This window comes from Drosophila ficusphila, unplaced genomic scaffold (genome assembly GCF_018152265.1).
Source record: "Drosophila ficusphila isolate 14025-0441.05 unplaced genomic scaffold, ASM1815226v1 contig_707, whole genome shotgun sequence".
In the NCBI taxonomy this organism is placed as follows: Eukaryota; Metazoa; Arthropoda; class Insecta; order Diptera; family Drosophilidae; genus Drosophila; species Drosophila ficusphila.
The window spans coordinates 51,813-72,728 of record NW_025064645.1 but is presented as its reverse complement, the minus strand read 5'-3'; the positions used below and the strand labels follow the sequence as shown (position 1 = coordinate 72,728).

Here is a 20,916-nt window from a genome sequence, read left to right as displayed (position 1 = left end):
GGTATATTTCATATTATATACATATGATATATTTCTTAATATAATTGATATTTATGTTGATTTTCATATGTATATGGTTAATTTATTAATATTATTGACAAAATCATTGGATTTTTTTTGTTTTGAAAAAAAATTGGGGGGGGACCACCCCCTCCCCCCCAAAAAAGTTTTTGAAACACCCTATCTAGATATCGGGTGTTTTCTGTACTAGATGAGCCCACACTGTGGCTTTCTCTTAATTTACTTAAGAGTTTATAGGTATATTTCATACTTTTTTATATACATATGATATATTTCTTAATATAATTGATATTTATGTTGATTTTCATATGTATATGGTTAATTTATTAATATTATTGACAAAATCATATGCATATCATATGTTTTGAACAATACTTGGGTCGGCAACCACTGCCTACCTATAATAGTTTTTGAACACCCTATCTAGATATCGGGTGTTTTCAGTACTAGATGAGCCCACACTGTGGCTTTTTCTCAATTTACTTAAGAGTTTATAGGTATATTTCATACTTTTTTATATACATATGTTATATTTCTTAATATAATTGATATTTATGCTGATTTTCATATGTATATGGTTAATTTATTAATATTATTGACAAAATCATATGCATATCATATGTTTTGAACAATACTTGGGTCGGCAACCACTGCCTACCTATAATAGTTTTTGAACACCCTATCTAGATATCGGGTGTTTTCAGTACTAGATGAGCCCACACTGTGGCTTTCTCTTAATTTACTTAAGAGTTTATAGGTATATTTCATACTTTTTATATACATATGATATATTTCTTAATATAATTGATATTTATGCTGATTTTCATATGTATATGATTAATTTATTAATATTATTGACAAAATCATATGCATATCATATGTTTTAAACAATACTTGAGTCGGCAACCACTTATAGGTAGGTTTATAGGTATATTTCATACTTTTTTATATACATATGATATATATTTCTTCATATAATTGATATTCATACTGATTTTCATATGTATATGGTAAATTTATTTATATTATTGATATCATATATATATATATATATATATCGGATATCATAATTTCATATATTTTGAAGAATACTTTGATCGGCAAAACTGCCTTGCCTACCTATAATGATTTTTAATGGAAAAAAAGTGTTTAGTGTGAGCACCAGCCGCGTTGGTTTAATTTAATTTTATCCCAGTAGCAATTCTTCGGGACAGTAGGAATTTGATTAATTTATTGATGAACATTACTAATTGATTAACAAGGCATTGAACTACACTTTAAAAGTTACAGTTACTCCCGCCATTCAATTGTGTATTTTAAAAAATCTTTTGTTAGTCAGGGTGACTTATATCGTAATAATAAATTAATTACCTATTTTAATAATATTATATCATAGTATAATATTATATGAACGATTCCGCAAATAATATGTATTATTTATAGATATATTAAATATAGGTTTTTTTTTTTTATTCATTACCGGTCACCAATCATCTATATGGCTATACATTCATTAACTATTATTATTAATGTGACGAGACTCTTGGTTACCGTAAAGAGGTTTATATATAGTTATCTCAAACATTACTTTGTTTCTTTTACTTTGACATGATCTTATATGCGTCACTAATAATATGACGGGACATTTGGCTACCGTAAAAGTGGATTCATAGTTAATCTCAAACATTACTTTGTTTCTTTTACTTTGACATGATCTTATATGCGTCACTAATAATATGACGGAATATTTGGCTACGGTAAAAGTGGATTCATAGTTAATCTCAAACATTACTTTGTTTCTTTTACTTTGACATGATCTTATATGCGTCACTAATAATATGACGGGACATTTGGCTACCGTAAAAGTGGATTCATAGTTAATCTCAAACATTACTTTGTTTCTTTTACTTTGACATGATCTTATATGCGTCACTAATAATATGACGGAACATTTGGCTACCGTAAAAGTGGATTCATAGTTAATCTCAAACATTACTTTGTTTCTTTTACTTTGACATGATCTTATATGCGTCACTAATAATATGACGGAACATTTGGCTACGGTAAAAGTGGATTCATAGTTAATCTCAAACATTACTTTGTTTCTTTTACTTTGACATGATCTTATATGCGTCACTAATAATATGACGGGACATTTGGCTACCGTAAAAGTGGATTCATAGTTAATCTCAAACATTACTTTGTTTCTTTTACTTTGACATGATCTTATATGCGTCACTAATAATATGACGGAACATTTGGCTACGGTAAAAGTGGATTCATAGTTAATCTCAAACATTACTTTGTTTCTTTTACTTTGACATGATCTTATATGCGTCACTAATAATATGACGGGACATTTGGCTACCGTAAAAGTGGATTCATAGTTAATCTCAAACATTACTTTGTTTCTTTTACTTTGACATGATCTTATCTTATATGCGTCACTAATAATATGACGGGACATTTGGCTACCGTAAAAGTGGATTCATAGTTAATCTCAAACATTACTTTGTTTCTTTTACTTTGACATGATCTTATATGCGTCACTAATAATATGACGAGTACTTTTTGGCTACCTTTTTCTTTGGATTCCCCAAAAATCCAAAATTATAATTATCAAAATAAATTTAATAATTATAATATTCTTTCCATTTCGTTATTTTATTAAATATCGAATCATCAAGCAAAGGATAAGCTTCAGTGGATCGCAGTATGGCAGCTGCTCAACCACTTACAACACCTTGCCTGTTACAAAAGTCGTTTACAATTGATTCTAGGCTTTGTCATTGTATTAAATAATGTTTTTATATGTAACTAGCGCGGCATCAGGTGATCGAAGATCCTCCCAATTTACTATGTTACAAATTACATTGGCATCACATCCATTGTCGTTTATAAAATGAATTATAAACTTTAAATGGTTTAGAAGCCATACAATGCAAATTGCCCCTTATTTATCATTGCAGTCCAGCACGGATACGACCTTAGAGGCGTTCAGGCATAATCCAACGGACGTAGCGTCATACCACTGTTCGCTCGAACAAGTATTGTGCCATTGGTCCGTACCTGCGGTTCCTCTCGTACTACGCAGGAATGCTGTCGCAACAACGTTTTGTCATTAGTAGGGTAAAACTAACCTGTCTCACGACGGTCTAAACCCAGCTCACGTTCCCTTGCATGGGTGAACAATCCAACGCTTGGTGAATTTTGCTTCACAATGATAGGAAGAGCCGACATCGAAGGATCAAAAAGCGACGTCGCTATGAACGCTTGGCCGCCACAAGCCAGTTATCCCTATGGTAACTTTTCTGACACCTCTTGTTAAAAACTCTTTAAACCAAAAGGATCGATAGGCCGAGCTTTTGCTGTCCCTGTGTGTACTGAACACCGAGATCAAGTCAGCATTTGCCCTTTTGCTCTATGTGTGGTTTCTGTCCGCACTGAGCTGGCCTTGGGACACCTCCGTTATTATTTGAGAGATGTACCGCCCCAGTCAAACTCCCTACCTGGCAATGTCCTTGAATTGGATCATACCTGAGTAATTGGAGTTATACCAAATTTTCAAATCAAAAATACATAAATGCATCGTTTTATTAAAGAATTTGTTTGCGATTATATAACAAACTCGTGATACTTTGATCAAGAAGCTTGCATCAAAACCCAATACCATAAGATATAATAAATATATCCGTATAATGGCTAGGAAATGATACACGTTCCATTTAATCAAGTAAGTAAGGAAACAATAAGAGTAGTGGTATTTCATTGGCGATATCAAACCGAAGCCTAATATCTCCCACTTATTCTACACCTCTTATGTCTCCTTACACTGCCAGATTAGAGTCAAGCTCAAAAGGGTCTTCTTTCCCCGCTAATTATTCCAAGCCCGTTCCCTTGGCTGTGGTTTCGCTAGATAGTAGATAGGGACAGGTGTGGATCGGATCCCTCCGAGTTTTATTTAACGTGGCGTGTTCCACATTGAAGGGAGTACAGCCACGACACTCTTATATACCCATGTATATAGTGCATGTGTCTAGATTAAGCGCCAGACCAACGCCCCAAAATAGAAGCTACAGCTATGTACGTAGCAACTATCCCGGTAGCAATTCGAGTGTGTGCTTGTCGGGCAAACACTCCCCCTTGCTGAGGAGCGAGATCTATCTAAAATCTCTTCTGATCTTAGGGTCACAGCACCCGAGTCGTATATACGCAACTCTTCGTCGAACTTGAAAGTTCTACCCGCGATATAGGTATCAACCACAGCCACCACGATACTCCCACAAGGGGGCCGACCTCAATGAGCAGCCTTGGAAGGCACTGCTCAACCCGTGGTACCGAAATGCAGGGTTCGGTGGACCCTCCCTTTTGGCTCCGACAAGCCCGGATAGAGTGCCCATGCCATATTAGTCGCCTCCTACGACAAGCAATGGTGGGCTGTGGCAGTATTCTTCTCCGCTAACCACACGGCGTGAGCAAAAAAGGAACTATGAGTTCCTCCCTCTCCTGGTGAAAACTTCCTCAGCAAACTCCTTCAGCCTCCGAGTCCTGTCCTCGTCCTCCAGAATCCGTCCAAATGTCCAGGTTTCGCCAACGCGCTGCACACCAAGTCCATTGAGGTCGCGCAAATCTGCATAGTGGGGGCAAGCACAAAGGATGTGCTCCCAATCCTCGTTAGGATCGCCACATGAGCATGCGGCGGTATCGCTAAGAGCTCTGCTATGCAGAAATGCGTTCAACGACCCGTGCCCTGTAAGCAGGAATCCCATGCGCATCGAAAACCCAAAATTGGGATTTCGATGGACGAGGCTGACATTGGGGATGAAATTGTGGGTCACCCGTCCTGGGGAGTCCACATCATCCCATCTGTCCTGCCAATCACGCAATAGACACTCGTCAATCCGCTCCATTCTCTGCTTCCAGCTTAGACCTGAAAGGTCTTCGCCGTAGAGCCAGTCGTATTCCTCCAACGGGTATCCACGCTTCAGCTTGAACTTAACAGCAATTTTCATTGCTGCTAAGTCAAGCGGGGGAGCTCCAGCAAGAACCTGCAGTGCCAGGGAAGACACTGTTCGGCATACCGGAAGACTTCCTAGTAGGATCAGCCTTTGGCAGGCAATAAGTCGCCTCCTGGCCACTATTTGCCTCGTCGTACTGACATACCATACCGAGGCACCAAAGAGCACACAGGGTGCTAAGAGTCCGGCATATATGGTCCGCTTGGCTCGAGGACTGAGGCCCCAGTCGGCTCGAAGCACACGCGCCAATGCTCCAACAACTCCCGTGATCCGCATTCTGAGCGAGGTGATGTGCACCATGAAGCTCATGCGCTCACTGACTTTGATGCCAAGGTACCGGCAGCTGCGGACATACGGCAAGCTTGCTCCCGCAAATCTTACCAATGGCGTACGCGCCATGTTGCCCTTCAGCAGCATAACCACCGTCTTGCTGGTGGAAACGGTTACACCAATTTCTGCTCCCCACGTTTCAACAATGGACATTAGTTGCGCTCCTTTTTCTTCAAGCGCGAGTCGGGAGTTTCCCTCGATGAGAAGAAGCAGGTCATCCGCGTACGCGCTGAGTGCGCAGTACGGCTCAAGGCGCTGTAGCAGTACATCCATCAGTAGATCCCAAATAAATGGGCCACTGATTGACCCCTGCGGGCAACCTCTAGTGACTGGTACGTCCACGGTACCAACACTGCTTCGGATCACTGCTCTTCGGCCGGAGAAGAAGCTTCGCCACAAGCTCATTTCCCGGCATCCCAACTCGGCCAATCGGCGCAGTGCAGCGCACCATTCGACGTTGTCGAAAGCTCCTTTGAAGTCCACGAAAAGTCCAAGCACGTATCGCGCCGTGCTGGCGGCGACACTGCTCTTTACGTGTCTCCAACCTTCCTCCACACATCGTCCTCGGCGAAATCCAAACTGCCATCTGCAGCCTTCCGGAAGAACTTCTCTAACGCGATTCACCATGATTCCCTCAAGCACCTTGCCGAAAACGGGCAGCAGACAGATTCCCCTGTACGAGGATGGCTCGCACTTGTCCTTGTCGGGTCCCTTGAGTAGCGCCACTACGCGTGGACACTTCCACTCGCTGGGAAAGTACCCCGACCGGATACACCGGGAAAATAGCCTCGTGAGGTATTGAGGTATGGCGCGCCAGACCGCCTTGCAGATCGTGCCGTTGATGCCGTCCATGCCAGGCGAGCGTCTGCTCTTCAACCTGGCGACACAAGCGTCAACCTCGAATTCATCGAGCGCCGGTGGGACTGTCTCCGCGTAGGCAATCGGTGCATCTGACTCCGCAACTGGGAAAAAGTTACGGAGGAGCACTCGCGCACAGTCACCCCAATCGGTGACCAGCTCGCCGTTTACGCGAAGACACCCAATCTCCGAGCGTTTGTTACGACCGCGGCAAATCTTGTAGACGCGCCCCCATGGATCGTCTGCGTTCTCTCCCACGAAGTTTCTCCAGCTGTCCTCCTTCGCCTTCAGAATGAGCTTTTTGTAGCCGGCTGAGGCGATCCTCAGTTCGACCACAAGCAGCTCAGTCCTTTCGACGTCGCCCCGTCGGCGGGCGTCCTGGAGCCTGCGCCGAAGTCTTCTGACTTCGCGGCGCGCAGAGCTGAGGTCGGCGGTCCACCAACGTGCTCTCCTCCTAGGCGATCTCGGCGTCTTCCTACCCAGCGCAAGGTCGCACGCCTCGTGCACCACTTGCCGCAGGGCAGAAACTTGCTGGTCCAACGGCGATTCAGAGAAGTCTTCCGAAAGTCCGGCTGCCCGGCTCACCAATTCCTCTTCGAACAATCGCCAGCGAGCAGTGGAGAAGTTCCAGGACGGCACAGGAGCTATGCTCTCAACTGCGCGCGTGGTAGTTGGTGTGGCAACAACAGTAATCCTGTTGTGATCACTTAACTCCCACTCGCCCACTCTCCACTCATATGTGGCCCACATAGATGCTGCTTCGTTGGCGATCGTCACGTCGATATCACTGCGGGCTCTGCCGCTATCGAACGTGAACACCTCACTGTGCTGGTTAAGAGCGACGACTCCTTTCTCCAGCATCCACTCAGACAGCAGTTCACCCCGGGTGCGGTTAGCTTGCCCCTCGGTCTGCCGAGAGAGTTTGCTAAACCACATGGGGGATACTGCATTCGCATCAAGTCCCATGATGCACGGCGTTCTGCTGGCCTGCAGCAGGACCGCATCCATGTATCTGAGATACGGGTCTAGGTCGGCGTCGAATTGGCAATATACGGAGCAAAGGAAGATTGAGCCAAAACTCCCTTTAACGCTCACGCATACGCCGTGGTCGGTGGTGAGGGGCTCCACTGGCATACAGATGACATCCTGGTGATCCACTAGGATGGCTGCCTTCCCTCGCCGATCGGCGAAGATCCTCATTCCTTCAGGCAGCACATCCATCCTCCCGACGTCTGGATATGGCTCCTGCAAAAGTGCGAACAGAAATCCTGATTCCCTCAATCGGACTCCGAGCTCGACCGTCGCAGCTCGGCCTCGGCCACAGTTTGCCTGGATGATGCTAAACATTAGTGTCTAGCATTCACCCTCGCCAGCACAGCCGCATACACTGGGCAGCTTGGGGACAACATATTGTGTCCCGAGGCATACCCCTTGAAGCGGCAGTTCCGGCAGTCCACCGGGTTCGTGCAACTCCGCGCACTGTGGCCGTTCTGTCCGCACTGGCGGCACACGTTCTCCTTGTACCGGCACTGGGCGACCTTGTGGTCGAATCCGACGCACCTGTGGCAGGCGTACGTGCGCACCAAGGCTCGGCAGTTATACGCGAACCAGCCGATGTACGCCTTTGCACCATCCAGCACCTCAAGGGCCACGGCGTTGACATCGAGCGTCACATTGACTGTGGCGCCGTCAGCCGCAGACCATGGCTTCTCGAGATGTACCGCCTTTTCAAAGGAGGCCACATCCATTACTTCCGCGAAGTTGTTCCTGTAGAGGTCCTTCATAAAGTCAGCTGGCTTCGTCGCAGTGTCGACGTTGCTAACGACCACCTTGGGTCGCTGCGCCGGGCTCTGCTTGATCTCCAGGCCAACTTCTGCAAACTTCTTGTTTGCGACAACCTTGCGAATTTCGCCTGATGAGGGGTGCGGATGATGGCACCGCCACGCGCAAGCCCTCTCACCTCATGCAGACGTACGCCAAGCGAAGGGGCGATCTCCCTGCGCACCTTTTCTGCAACCTCTTTTCCGCTCACTGTCGGGTCCTTGCTCACCACAACGGCGGACCACGTCTCGCGTGGCTTCCGCGGGGCAGGCACCGGAGCAGCTTGAGGCGCTGGCAGGCTGGGATATGCGGCTGCATACCCAGCAGGTGGCATGGGGACCACAGCCTGCGCCATGACGGACTTCGGGGGCGGCGGCGGCGGCATTCGCTGCTGGTCGCGGAGAGCCTCCAAGGCTGCATTCCGCGCCGAGAGCGCAAGCACCAGGCCCTCATACCTGTTCAGGCACCGCATCATGGCGCAGGCCTGCTTGGTCGATAAATTCGACGCAACAACCTCTTCCAAGAATCCGTCCTTGATCTTGGCCAGCTCGGCCACCGTACCATGGACGGACGCGACGACGGGAGGGGAGACGGGGACAGGGGGGCAGCTGCGGCTCCACCAGAATCCCTGGCGACAGCGGGGGCAGCAGCGGGGGCAGCGGCAGGGGCAGCAGCGGGGGCAGCAGCAGGGGAAGCAGCGGGAGCAGCAGCAGGGGAAGCAGCGGGAGCAGCAGCGGAGGCGGCAGCGGGGGAAGCAGCGGAAAGGGCAGCGACGCCAGCGGCAGCGGCAGAGGCTGAGGCCAACGCCACCTCGAGAGAGGAGAATGGGCTCTCCTCCAACACACCTACCGGCGCCGGCAGAGGCTCGTTGACGTCAAGCGCCAACAGCTTCGGCTGCGTCGGTTTCGGCACCGCGCTCGTCGTCGCCTTCCCTCTCTTTCCGCGCCGACGCCTCGCCGTACTCGCAGCACTACTGGGCCGACTGCTGGCCCGACTGCTCGCCGACAGCTCGCTCTCAGAGAGCGCGCCCTCCATTGGGAGTAGGGGAGAATAAGCTGTGCTCTACTCACCCACACACACAAGCTGCAGCGGAAAATTTCCAACACGTGCTGTTGTTTGCAAACTTTCACACGATGTTTTCGCGAGGAAAACCGCACTTTTCCGACCGGAAAATTACACGATTTTAATCGCTAGGCGAATCCGCGAATTTTAAGCTAAAAATTAGCAATTAATTCGCACGGAATCAAAAGTTATTCACAAGTTAATGGAGCACGTCGAAAACACACGTCCGTCGTTAATCCATTCATGCGCGTCACTAATTAGATGACGAGGCATTTGGCTACCTTAAGAGAGTCATAGTTACTCCCGCCGTTGACCCGCGCTTACTTGAATTTCTTCACTTTGACATTCAGAGCACTGGGCAGAAATCACATTGTGTCAACACCCGCTAGGGCCATCACAATGCTTTGTTTTAATTAGACAGTCGGATTCCCCAAGTCCGTGCCAGTTCTGAATTGATTGTTAATTGATAATCGTTATAATTAATAAGAACTAATCGGTTTGAGCCAATTAGTATTCTTAAAAATTTTAGCAAGAAAGTTCCACAATTGGCTACGTAACTAAACTATCCGGGGAACAAGTAACCACCATAAATGATAGACACTCTATTTACCCAGAACGAGCACATAAACCATGTTATTGTTTCCCAATCAAGCCCGACTATCTCAATCTTCAGAGCCAATCCTTATCCCGAAGTTACGGATCTAATTTGCCGACTTCCCTTACCTACATTATTCTATCGACTAGAGACTCTTCACCTTGGAGACCAGCTGCGGATATTGGTACGGCCTGTTGAGAAGTTTGCGTGTCCCCACCATAAATTTTCAAGGTCCGAGGAGAAAATATCGACACAACAGTATATGTCATGCTCTTCTAGCCCATCTACCATATCTCTCTGCGAAAGACTTCCATGGTAGTACGGCTATAAAACAGAAAAGAAAACTCTTCCGATATCTCTCGACGGCTTCTTTATGGTCGTTCCTGTTGCCAGGATGAGCACGAGGCCCATATTTAATAACAAACGGATACTCAACAGGTTACGGAATTGGAACCGTATTCCCTTTCGTTCAAAATTATTCAAGTATATTATTTTTGGCTTGTATATATATTTATTTAGTCATTAGTTTTTTACTTGAAAATTTTCGGCTTTCGCCTTGAACTTAGGACCGACTAACTCGTGATCAACCACTGTTCACACGAAACCCTTCTCCACTTCAGTCCTCCAAGGTCTCATTCGATTATTTGCTACTACCACCAAGATCTGTACCAATGGCAGCTCCATGCAGGCTTACGCCAAACACTTCTACGCATACCATTGTACCTTCCTACTCACTAAAGTTTCAAAATTTATATTACAAGTAATATAAATCATCTACTTTAGCGGTAATGTATAGGTATACAACTTAAGCGCCATCCATTTTAAGGGCTAGTTGCTTCGGCAGGTGAGTTGTTACACACTCCTTAGCGGATTTCGACTTCCATGATCACCGTCCTGCTGTTTTAAGCAACCAACGCCTTTCATGGTATCTGCATGAGTTGTTAATTTGGGCACCGTAACATTACGTTTGGTTCATCCCACAGCGCCAGTTCTGCTTACCAAAAGTGGCCCACTGGGCACATTATATCATAACCTTAAACTTCATATCAAGAAAGTTAAGGTTCTTACCCATTTAAAGTTTGAGAATAGGTTAAGATCGTTTCGACCCTAAGGCCTCTAATCATTCGCTTTACCAGATAAGATTATTTTATATAATATTAAAATGCACCAGCTATCCTGAGGGAAACTTCGGAAGGAACCAGCTACTAGATGGTTCGATTGGTCTTTCGCCCCTATACTCAATTCTGACAATCGATTTGCACGTCAGAACTGTTTCGGTCTTCCATCAGGGTTTCCCCTGACTTCAACCTGATCAAGTATAGTTCACCATCTTTCGGGTCACAGCATATATGCTCAAGGTACGTTCCAGTTAGAGGCATAAATAATATAAATATCATTATACATAACTATATAGAACGCCCCGGGATTGTGTTAATTAACTATAAATAGTTAAAAAACTAATCCCATTATTAGTCAAGTTAATTACGCTATTAGGTTTATATCCCAATAACTTGCACATATGTTAGACTCCTTGGTCCGTGTTTCAAGACGGGTCCCGAAGGTATCCTGAATCTTTCGCATTGTTAATCATACAAGTGCATATAATAAACACAAAAATCATTGATAATTATGCCATTATATAATTCCGAAAAATTAACGCACTGTAATCATATAAATCTATCAGCACTTTATCAAATTAATGACATTTATTTTGTGTTAAAACGCAAGCATTTTAATTTAAATAAACTATAAGCCATATTTTATGATAAATTTTGTATGCTAATAGATTACAATGTCCTTATATGGAAAAAATGCACACTATTATCATAATATTGTTTAAATATTACAATTTTAATGATGAATTTTCCATAATGGATATTCAGGTTCATCGGGCTTAACCTCTAAGCAGTTTCACGTACTATTTAACTCTCTATTCAGAGTTCTTTTCAACTTTCCCTCACGGTACTTGTTTACTATCGGTCTCATGGTTATATTTAGTTTTAGATGGAGTTTACCACCCACTTAGTGCTGCACTATCAAGCAACACGACTCTTTGGAAACATCATCTAGTAATCATTAACGTTATACGGGCCTGGCACCCTCTATGGGTAAATGGCCTCATTTAAGAAGGACTTAAATCGTTAATTTCTCATACTAGAATATTGACGCTCCATACACTGCATCTCACATTTGCCATATAGACAAAGTGACTTAGTGCTGAACTGATTTCTTTTCGCTCGCCGCTACTAAGAAAATCCTAGTTAGTTTCTTTTCCTCCCCTAATTAATATGCTTAAATTCAGGGGGTAGTCCCATATGAGTTGAGGTTGTATATAACATTTTTTTTTCAATATATTCTTTACATTTATATAATGGAGAAACATTTAATGAATTCGTATAAAAATTTTTTCGTTAATTAGTTTTAATTTAGTTATGAGTTTTAAACGAATTTAACGAAGAACAATAACATTTACAAAAGATTTCAATTTTACTAAATCATTAATAAGAGACAATTCTAGATGAAAAATATTTCAAACATTTTTTATGCTAGACATTCCTCAGTATTATATGATTGAAAATGAAAATATTTTTCTTCGTTTTTCACAATCAAATTATTTATAATGTGAGATAATGTTTTCCATAGATATTTTAATATTATGAATAAAAATAATAATTATATTTAATTAAAATTTTTATCCAATAATATACCATATGCTTAGAAATTTGATTACCAAATTTCTAAACAACTTAATTAGCATAGTCTTACAACCCTCAACCATATGTAGTCCAAGCAGCACTAAAAAATTAATTAAAGTACCATAACAGCATGGACTGCGATATGCGTTCAAAATGTCGATGTTCATGTGTCCTGCAGTTCACACGATGACGCACAGTTTGCTGCGTTCTTCATCGACCCATGAGCCGAGTGATCCACCGCTTAGAGTTTTTATATTTATTATTTCAATTTGTCAAATATGAATTTATTGAAAGAAATTAAAAATACACCATTTTACTGGCATATATCAATTCCTTCAATAAATCTTTTTTTATACCTAAAACGAAATGCTGCGAAATGTCTTAGTTTTATATAAACAATATTATACCATTTATTACTTGGATAATTTACAATTTCATATAATTTTAATGTGATATAATATTGCGTTTTTTATATAAAACATTAACCTGAAGTAAACCAGGTACAACATTCAACATTTTAGGTTGTTGCATTAGCCAATGTATGCCCATAACTATGATGAACAATACATATTCGCAACGCGTGTATATTATGGTCCATATACACGCAAGTTTCATATTATAATATATAAACATAAATTTGTGAATATATTATAATACAATTTAATTTGCTTGATTATTATTCTTGTTTGCTTGATTTTATTTATAAAAAAATTTAATCCAAATTTTCATTGAACTTCTTTTTTTTATAAATATATAATTGTTTGGCAATTTTATCTTGTTATATTATAAAAATATATTTTATAATTAAAACAAGTTATTGTTGTTTACGGTAAAGATATTATATACAATAATGATCCTTCCGCAGGTTCACCTACGGAAACCTTGTTACGACTTTTACTTCCTCTAAATAATCAAGTTCGGTCAACTTTTGCGAAACAACCGTAACACGCAAGGCGTCACAGTGATCACGTCCGGAGACCTCACTAAATAATTCAATCGGTAGTAGCGACGGGCGGTGTGTACAAAGGGCAGGGACGTAATCAATGCGAGTTAATGACTCACACTTACTGGGAATTCCAAGTTCATGTGAACAGTTTCAGTTCACAATCCCAAGCATGAAAGTGGTTCAGCGGTTTACCCGGACCTCTCGGTCTAGGAAATACACGTTGATACTTTCATTGTAGCGCGCGTGCAGCCCAGGACATCTAAGGGCATCACAGACCTGTTATTGCTCAATCTCATTATTGCTAGACGCAATTTGTCCATTTAAGAAGCTAGTGTCCTTATAATGGGACAAACCAACAGGTACGGCTCCACTTACATAAACACATTCAAACACAATAAACATTTTACTGCCCACCATGAATGAAGGCTATATAAGCTTCAACACCATAATCCTGAAGATATCTATTTAATATATTTGAGTCTCGTTCGTTATCGGAATTAACCAGACAAATCACTCCACGAACTAAGAACGGCCATGCACCACCACCCATAGATTCGAGAAAGAGCTATCAATCTGTCTTACACACTTATGTTCGGACCTGGTAAGTTTTCCCGTGTTGAGTCAAATTAAGCCGCAGGCTCCACTCCTGGTGGTGCCCTTCCGTCAATTCCTTTAAGTTTCAGCTTTGCAACCATACTTCCCCCGGAGCCCAAAAGCTTTGGTTTCCCGGGAAGCGACTGAGAGAGCCATAAAAGTAGCTACACCCAATTGCTAGCTGGCATCGTTTATGGTTAGAACTAGGGCGGTATCTGATCGCCTTCGAACCTCTAACTTTCGTTCTTGATTAATGAAAACATCTTTGGCAAATGCTTTCGCTTAAGTTAGTCTTACGACGGTCCAAGAATTTCACCTCTCGCGTCGTAATACTAATGCCCCCAAACTGCTTCTATTAATCATTACCTCTTGATCTGAAAACCAATGAAAGCAGAACAGAGGTCTTATTTCATTATCCCATGCACAGAATATTCAGGCATTTGAAGCCTGCTTTAAGCACTCTAATTTGTTCAAAGTAATTGTACCGGCCCACAATAACACTCGTTTAAGAGCACTAATGCAGGTTTTTAAATAGGAGGAACATATGAAAAAATACAAGTACTTAATCACATATAAGAACTCCACCGGTAATACGCTTACATACATAAAGGTATAGTACTAACCACAAATGTAAGTTGTACTACCCGTATGAAGCACAAGTTCAACTACGAACGTTTTAACCGCAACAACTTTAATATACGCTATTGGAGCTGGAATTACCGCGGCTGCTGGCACCAGACTTGCCCTCCAATTGGTCCTTGTTAAAGGATTTAAAGTGTACTCATTCCAATTACAGGGCCTCGGATATGAGTCCTGTATTGTTATTTTTCGTCACTACCTCCCCGAGCTGGGAGTGGGTAATTTACGCGCCTGCTGCCTTCCTTAGATGTGGTAGCCGTTTCTCAGGCTCCCTCTCCGGAATCGAACCCTGATTCCCCGTTACCCGTTGCAACCATGGTAGTCCTAGATACTACCATCAAAAGTTGATAGGGCAGACATTTGAAAGATCTGTCGTCGGTACATGACCATACGATCTGCATGTTATCTAGAGTTCAACCAATATAACGATCTTGCGATCGCTTGGTTTTAGCCTAATAAAAGCACATGTCCCATAAAGGTTCATGTTTTAATTGCATGTATTAGCTCTAGAATTACCACAGTTATCCAAGTAACTGTTAACGATCTAAGGAACCATAACTGATATAATGAGCCTTTTGCGGTTTCACTTTTAATTCGTGTGTACTTAGACATGCATGGCTTAATCTTTGAGACAAGCATATAACTACTGGCAGGATCAACCAGAATAATGTTTTTCTTTACATATTTCATTCATATTTTCGAATAGAAATAATGCAATATAAATATTATAGATCTATTATTTTAATATTCTATTTTTTGAATTTGATTACGGCCAAAACTTGTATAGCATTCGTAATCCTTCTTTTATGTTTTGTTTTATACTTGTTTCGCCACTAATATAACAAGTTTTAGATGTTATAAGAATTATTCATTACATCATATATATAAATATACGTATGTATGTATAATTTTATAACATAATTTTTATTTAATATATATTTGCTACTATAATTTTATTATATGTACAATATTTTATTCTAAAATATCATTTTATTTCAACATACATAATTATTTATGTATCCACACATTTGCAATTTTTGTTTAATCAATATAAATATTGAATTAAATCATTTGTATTTTGATGTTAAATTTAAAATTTAACATTTTTCCATATAACTCTCGAATGATATATAATATAAAACCGAGCGCATATGAAAAATAAGTATTTATTTAATAATAATATTATTAAAAAATATTATTATTTTATTTGAACTCACTATACCGGCAAACGATATAGTGCGTCCGATTTTAAGGCAGGTACTAATTTAATATACATTATATTAGCCTGCCACCAAAAATTAACGATAATAATTGGAAACCAATTGTTATTATATATATACATATATAACCTTGGCGCACGTTTCAACGTTATTATCTTGAGTTTTAATAATATTAGTCCGCTCAGCCAAGTCTCGTATTCAAAAAGAATAAAGAAACAAATTTATACGGATAATATTATAATATATATTGTCAACATTGACTAAATCATATTATATACATAGATTTATATCAATTCTAGATGGACATCCACTGACCATCCTATAGTAGTTTTTTGCATCGATGTCTTGAAATCGGGCATTTTCAATTGGGCTTGCCACCCACCCTACAGTTATTCTCCTATAATAACTTAAGAGAATATTGAATTCAGTACTTTTTATATACATATGAATTACTTCTTCATATAATTTATATTTATGCTGATTTTCATATGTATATGGTAAATTTATTTATATTATTGACAAAATCATATGCATATCATATGTTTTGAACAATTTTTTTTTTTTTTTTTTTTTTTTTTTTTTTTTTTTTTTTTTTTTTTTTTTTTTTTTTTTTTTTTTTTTTTTTTTTTTTTTTTTTTTTTTTTTTTATTTTTTTTTTTTTTTTTTTTATTTAAATTTATTTATATTATTAAAATCATATGCATACATATGTTTTGAACAATACTTGGGTCGGCAACCACTGCCTACCTATAATAGTTTTTGAACACCCTATCTAGATATCGGGTGTTTTCTGTACTAGATGAGCCCACACTGTGGCTTTCTCTTAATTTACTTAAGAGTTTATAGGTATATTTCATACTTTTTTATATACATATGATATATTTCTTAATATAATTGATATTTATGCTGATTTTCATATGTATATGGTTAATTTATTAATATTATTGACAAAATCATATGCATATCATATGTTTTGAACAATACTTGGGTCGGCAACCACTGCCTACCTATAATAGTTTTTGAACACCCTATCTAGATATCGGGTGTTTTCTGTACTAGATGAGCCCACACTGTGGCTTTCTCTTAATTTACTTAAGAGTTTATAGGTATATTTCATACTTTTTTATATACATATGATATATTTCTTAATATAATTGATATTTATGTTGATTTTCATATGTATATGGTTAATTTATTAATATTATTGACAAAATCATATGCATATCATATGTTTTGAACAATACTTGGGTCGGCAACCACTGCCTACCTATAATAGTTTTTGAACACCCTATCTAGATATCGGGTGTTTTCTGTACTAGATGAGCCCACACTGTGGCTTTCTCTTAATTTACTTAAGAGTTTATAGGTATATTTCATACTTTTTTATATACATATGATATATTTCTTAATATAATTGATATTTATGTTGATTTTCATATGTATATGGTTAATTTATTAATATTATTGACAAAATCATATGCATATCATATGTTTTGAACAATACTTGGGTCGGCAACCACTGCCTACCTATAATAGTTTTTGAACACCCTATCTAGATATCGGGTGTTTTCAGTACTAGATGAGCCCACACTGTGGCTTTTTCTCAATTTACTTAAGAGTTTATAGGTATATTTCATACTTTTTTATATACATATGTTATATTTCTTAATATAATTGATATTTATGCTGATTTTCATATGTATATGGTTAATTTATTAATATTATTGACAAAATCATATGCATATCATATGTTTTGAACAATACTTGGGTCGGCAACCACTGCCTACCTATAATAGTTTTTGAACACCCTATCTAGATATCGGGTGTTTTCAGTACTAGATGAGCCCACACTGTGGCTTTTTCTTAATTTACTTAAGAGTTTATAGGTATATTTCATACTTTTTTATATACATATGATATATTTCTTAATATAATTGATATTTATGCTGATTTTCATATGTATATGATTAATTTATTAATATTATTGACAAAATCATATGCATATCATATGTTTTAAACAATACTTGAGTCGGCAACCACTTATAGGTAGGTTTATAGGTATATTTCATACTTTTTTATATACATATGATATATATTTCTTCATATAATTGATATTCATACTGATTTTCATATGTATATGGTAAATTTATTTATATTATTGATATCATATATATATATATATATATATCGGATATCATAATTTCATATATTTTGAAGAATACTTTGATCGGCAAAACTGCCTTGCCTACCTATAATGATTTTTAATGGAAAAAAAGTGTTTAGTGTGAGCACCAGCCGCGTTGGTTTAATTTAATTTTATCCCAGTAGCAATTCTTCGGGACAGTAGGAATTTGATTAATTTATTGATGAACATTACTAATTGATTAACAAGGCATTGAACTACACTTTAAAAGTTACAGTTACTCCCGCCATTCAATTGTGTATTTTAAAAAATCTTTTGTTAGTCAGGGTGACTTATATCGTAATAATAAATTAATTACCTATTTTAATAATATTATATCATAGTATAATATTATATGAACGATTCCGCAAATAATATGTATTATTTATAGATATATTAAATATAGGTTTTTTTTTTATTCATTACCGGTCACCAATCATCTATATGGCTATACATTCATTAACTATTATTATTAATGTGACGAGACTCTTGGTTACCGTAAAGAGGTTTATATATAGTTATCTCAAACATTACTTTGTTTCTTTTACTTTGACATGATCTTATATGCGTCACTAATAATATGACGGGACATTTGGCTACCGTAAAAGTGGATTCATAGTTAATCTCAAACATTACTTTGTTTCTTTTACTTTGACATGATCTTATATGCGTCACTAATAATATGACGGAATATTTGGCTACGGTAAAAGTGGATTCATAGTTAATCTCAAACATTACTTTGTTTCTTTTACTTTGACATGATCTTATATGCGTCACTAATAATATGACGGGACATTTGGCTACCGTAAAAGTGGATTCATAGTTAATCTCAAACATTACTTTGTTTCTTTTACTTTGACATGATCTTATATGCGTCACTAATAATATGACGGAACATTTGGCTACCGTAAAAGTGGATTCATAGTTAATCTCAAACATTACTTTGTTTCTTTTACTTTGACATGATCTTATATGCGTCACTAATAATATGACGGAACATTTGGCTACGGTAAAAGTGGATTCATAGTTAATCTCAAACATTACTTTGTTTCTTTTACTTTGACATGATCTTATATGCGTCACTAATAATATGACGGGACATTTGGCTACCGTAAAAGTGGATTCATAGTTAATCTCAAACATTACTTTGTTTCTTTTACTTTGACATGATCTTATATGCGTCACTAATAATATGACGGAATATTTGGCTACGGTAAAAGTGGATTCATAGTTAATCTCAAACATTACTTTGTTTCTTTTACTTTGACATGATCTTATATGCGTCACTAATAATATGACGGGACATTTGGCTACCGTAAAAGTGGATTCATAGTTAATCTCAAACATTACTTTGTTTCTTTTACTTTGACATGATCTTATATGCGTCACTAATAATATGACGGGACATTTGGCTACCGTAAAAGTGGATTCATAGTTAATCTCAAACATTACTTTGTTTCTTTTACTTTGACATGATCTTATATGCGTCACTAATAATATGACGGAACATTTGGCTACCGTAAAAGTGGATTCATAGTTAATCTCAAACATTACTTTGTTTCTTTTACTTTGACATGATCTTATATGCGTCACTAATAATATGACGGAACATTTGGCTACCGTAAAAGTGGATTCATAGTTAATCTCAAACATTACTTTGTTTCTTTTACTTTGACATGATCTTATATGCGTCACTAATAATATGACGGAACATTTGGCTACCGTAAAAGTGGATTCATAGTTAATCTCAAACATTACTTTGTTTCTTTTACTTTGACATGATCTTATATGCGTCACTAATAATATGACGGAACATTTGGCTACCGTAAAAGTGGATTCATAGTTAATCTCAAACATTACTTTGTTTCTTTTACTTTGACATGATCTTATATGCGTCACTAATAATATGACGGAATATTTGGCTACGGTAAAAGTGGATTCATAGTTAATCTCAAACATTACTTTGTTTCTTTTACTTTGACATGATCTTATATGCGTCACTAATAATATGACGGGACATTTGGCTACCGTAAAAGTGGATTCATAGTTAATCTCAAACATTACTTTGTTTCTTTTACTTTGACATGATCTTATATGCGTCACTAATAATATGACGGAACATTTGGCTACCGTAAAAGTGGATTCATAGTTAATCTCAAACATTACTTTGTTTCTTTTACTTTGACATGATCTTATATGCGTCACTAATAATATGACGGAACATTTGGCTACCGTAAAAGTGGATTCATAGTTAATCTCAAACATTACTTTGTTTCTTTTACTTTGACATGATCTTATATGCGTCACTAATAATATGACGGAACATTTGGCTACCGTAAAAGTGGATTCATAGTTAATCTCAAACATTACTTTGTTTCTTTTACTTTGACATGATCTTATATGCGTCACTAATAAATGACGGAACATTGGCTACCGTAAAAGTGGATTCATAGTTAATCTCAAACATTACTTTGTTTCTTTTACTTTGACATGATCTTATATGCGTCACTAATAATATGACGGAATATTTGGCTACGTAAAAGTGGATTCATAGTTAATCTCAAACATTACTTTGTTTCTTTTACTTTGACATGATCTTATATGCGTCACTAATAATATGACGGGACATTTGGCTACCGTAAAAGTGGATTCATAGTTAATCTCAAACATTACTTTGTTTCTTTTACTTTGACATGATCTTATATGCGTCACTAATAATATGACGGAACATTTGGCTACCGTAAAAGTGGATTCATAGTTAATCTCAAACATTACTTTGTTTCTTTTACTTTGACATGATCTTATATGCGTCACTAATAATATGACGAGTACTTTTTGGCTACCTTTTTCTTTGGATTCCCCAAAAAATCCAAAATTATAATTATCAAAATAAATTTAATAATTATAATATTCTTTCCATTTCGTTATTTTATT

General features: G+C 38.6%; 2 non-coding genes and 1 pseudogene across 2 annotated transcripts; all 3 read right to left on the bottom strand.

The window, feature by feature from the left end:
• Nucleotides 1-2,695: 2,695 nt before the first annotated feature.
• Nucleotides 2,696-12,034, bottom strand: LOC122320649 (annotated as a pseudogene).
• A 436-nt stretch (nt 12,035-12,470) lies between these two features.
• LOC122320654 lies at nt 12,471-12,650 on the bottom strand. The gene has a single exon (XR_006245762.1). It is a non-coding gene; the product is annotated as a 5.8S ribosomal RNA (ribosomal RNA).
• A 599-nt stretch (nt 12,651-13,249) lies between these two features.
• Nucleotides 13,250-15,246, bottom strand: LOC122320645. The gene has a single exon (XR_006245756.1). It is a non-coding gene; the product is annotated as a small subunit ribosomal RNA (ribosomal RNA).
• Between the last annotated feature and the right edge of the window lie 5,670 nt (nt 15,247-20,916).